The following is a 3,398-nucleotide window of genomic DNA, read 5'->3' as shown; positions in this document are numbered from 1 at the left end:
GGCCGGAACCGGACAACGACAGGTGTCGGTGAGGACGTGGGGCCGGCGGGGCCCTTGCACCCTGCTGGCGGGAATGCGACGCGGCGCGGCCACTTTGGAAAACGGTCAGCAGGTCCTCAAAGAGTCAATGTCACCACACGCCCCGGCGAGTGCCCTGCTGGGCGTCTGCCCACGAGACGTGAACACGTATGTCCACGCAAAACCTGTACGTGAGTGTCCACAGCAGCATTATTTACAGCAGCCTAAAAGCAGAAACGACTGAAATGGCCATCAAATGGCTAAGTAAATGTGGTATACACAGAAGATCGTTGCTCAGACCTAAGGTGGACTGAAATACATGCACCAGCTGAAGGAAGCTTCGAAAGTGCTGAGCGAGAATAGCCGGACACGAGAGGTCCCGCGTCACATGACTCTGTTTTATTGAATGTCCACAATGCAAAGTCCATAAAGACACATCGGATTCGTGATTACCTAAGGCTGAGGGGAGGGGGTACAAATGGGGAGTGACCGATGATGGAACGGGTTTAAGGGACGAAGATGACGTTGAGAGAGAGAGACAGAGGGTGGAATTAGTGTCAATTACACAGAGAACCGAGCAACTAGAAAAACGAGTCGCAACTGCAGGAAACACAAAAGCTGGACCCTCTTTGCTCAGGAGTTAAGAACATTTACACTGACATTTTGTTACAAACACTGACTACTGACCTACCCAATAAACAAGCAAACAAATGAAACAAGACCTTCTTAGAAAGCGAGCAGGCGTGGGGGAGGCCCCCCCCACCGCGGCCCCGGGGCAGTGAGGAACCGCCTGCTCTTGACCCCCCGCCATGTTCCCTGCCCCGGAGAGGGACACACGGGGTGCAGACGGACGCGTGGGGCACAGACAGACGTGGGGCGCAGACGGACGCGTGGGCGCAAGGCCTCTGTCCCGTCTTTGAGGACGGACATGCAGGGACTGGAGGGGGTGACCTGGCCGCTGCGTCCCCTGCCACGGCGTCTCAGAGCCCTCTGCTTCTCCGCAGAACTGGAGCAAGCGTCTGCACTGAGGGGTCGTGTCAGGCGCGCACAGGACGTTCTCAGTAACCGAGAGCCTCGGAAATGAAAGACGACAATATTGTGACATGCTCTGTTAACACGGGACAAGCTGCGGGAGCTGCACAGAGCAGGGCAGGGGGGACCCCTGGTGGCCACACGAGCCCCGGACTCTCCTTCCAGCAGGATCAGTGTCCCCACCTCCCCGGCCTTGCAAGGCCCAGGCTGCCTCGGAGTGCCCAGCACACGCTCAGCTCGGCCCCAAGGGCGACCATGGGGTACCCTCACTGTCCGCTCCACAGAGGGGCTCGCCCTACAGGTGTGACCTGGTCCCACTGACATCCCTGCCCCCCACCCTCAGCCCATTCCCTCCCATCTGCTTCTCCTGGTCCCCACCCCCACCCAAATCCTGACAGCTGCTTCCTCCAGGAAGCCTACCTGATAGCTCCAGCCTTCCTGGTCTGCCCTCTGAAGCACCAGCTGGCCGGACCACCAAGCCCATCATCATCCTCCTCACGGCTGCCACGTAATGAGCACCTGCTACGTGCTCACGCAGCAGGCACCACGCTCAGCCCTCAGCTCCGTCCCTTGGTTCCTCCCTCAGCAAAGCCCTATGCGGTAGGTACAGTTTTGACCCATTTTGCAGAAAAGAAAACTGAGGCTCAGGTGGTGTAGTGACTCGCCTGGGCCGGGTAACGGGGGGGCCGGGGGGGAGCCGGGATGCAGGCCCCGGGCCTGGGCCTGGCCTGCCGCAGGAGCACGCGGAGCTCGGTGGAAACGGGAAACCGTGGGACAGCACCTGGGCCACCGCGTCTGACGGATGCAGAGACTGAGCCCAGAGAGGGAAGGGGTGAGGGCGCGGAGGGGCTGGGGCAGTGCGCGGCTAGAACCCAGGACGAGACGGCGCCCCAGAACTGGGTCCCCTGGCCACCGAGAAGAAAGATGAAGGGCACGTGCTTCAGGCCCTGAGCCCTCACCGAGGCCCAGATCTGGGCAGATGGTGTCCTGAGGCACAGGCCTGCCAAACCCAGGCAACTCCTGACCGGAAGCGGGTGGGTGGGCAGGCGGCACGCGCCCCGGGACAGGCCCGGCCTTGGAGGCGTCCCGGCACACGCCCCAGGCCCCTGACTATGGGTCTGCCTTGGCATGTAGGAGCTTCTTCCTGGCAACGGGGGAGACCGCGCTGGGGGAGGTCAGGGCCACAGGTCCTCTCCCCACCAGATCCAGACTGCCCAGGTGTGGTCTCGGGAGGCGCCAGCCCTCCGGACTCCCCGACGTGGCCAGCGGGGTGGAGGGGAGCACGCGTAACTTCGCCCTCAGCCCCAAATCTCCTCTTCTCTCTTACAGAGAGTCTCGGGGCCTCTGGGGCTGCTGCGCCAGGACACGCCGGAGCTCCCGGCAGCACAGAGAGCCTGTGGGGCAGCGTTTGAGAATAACGCCACTAACCCCAGCTTGGCTCTGACCTTGACATCCACAAAGGTGGTCCTGGCCGGCTCTGCCTGAAAGGTGCCTCGAGCCAGGCACGGACAGGCCGGGGCGCCTCGCGGCTCTGCGCACACCTGGCCACCCCACCGCACAGCCCTGCCCTGCCCCTCCGCCTGTCCCCAGCTTTAGCTCAGGCCTCCCGAGCCCACGGCAGCCTGAGGACGACCCCTGGTGGCCACCCTGGAGCTCTGCCCACAGAACCGGCCCTCAGACCCCGAGCGTCACACAGAGCAGCCCTCGGGAGGCCTGTGCTGGGTCACGTTGAACTCGTCCACGAACAGGGGAACCGTATCAAGGGGGGGCAGGAGCAGTAGGGACCTGGCCCCCCACAGCCCCCCACGCCCTCCATCGCTGCGGTCCACTGGCAGCCAGTGACCGGGGAAGCCAGGCCCATCCAGGGCAGGGCCGAGGCCGCCAGGACCCTCTCTGCCGAGGCCTGACCCCAAGCAAGGGGGATGTCGGCTCACTCCCCACCCCCGAACCGCCTGCAGGTCCCGGCGGCCGTGCTGTGTCCACCCCTCCTCCACCTCGTCCCTTCTCTGCCACCCTCCAGATCCTTCAGAAGACCCATCGGACGTGGGAACGCCCCGGGGTCCGTAGACGGGGAGCCCGCGGCCGCTGCGCCGCCCCGCAGGGCCCACTTCGGCCTGTCTGGGCTGCTTGTTCGCCCGTCTGTGTCCCCGGCTCCGCCCAGCGAGAACTCGGTCCTTGCCTCGTTACGGCCCCAGATTCTAGTCCAGAGCCCGGAACGCAGAGCCCGCCCCGTCAGCGTCCGGTGGAGGAGTTGGGGGCGGCGGGGGGGGCGTCGAGGGTCAGATGGGAGGGTGGACAGGTGGATTCATAAAGGGCCGGGCGGTGGAGGAGTGGACGCAGGGAGAGAC

The 3,398-nt window shown here is 64.1% G+C and overlaps 1 protein-coding gene across 7 annotated transcripts in view; it reads right to left on the bottom strand.

Annotated features, from left to right (window-relative positions):
• SARDH (sarcosine dehydrogenase) overlaps positions 1 to 3,398 on the bottom strand; it is a 54,131-nt gene that overhangs the window by 44,508 nt on the left and 6,225 nt on the right. The gene's annotated exons all lie outside the window — the stretch shown is intronic.

Source organism: Pteropus alecto, unplaced genomic scaffold, assembly GCF_000325575.1.
Source record: "Pteropus alecto unplaced genomic scaffold, ASM32557v1 scaffold67, whole genome shotgun sequence".
Classification (NCBI taxonomy): domain Eukaryota; kingdom Metazoa; phylum Chordata; class Mammalia; order Chiroptera; family Pteropodidae; genus Pteropus; species Pteropus alecto.
This window is presented reverse-complemented; position numbering and strand designations above follow the sequence as displayed.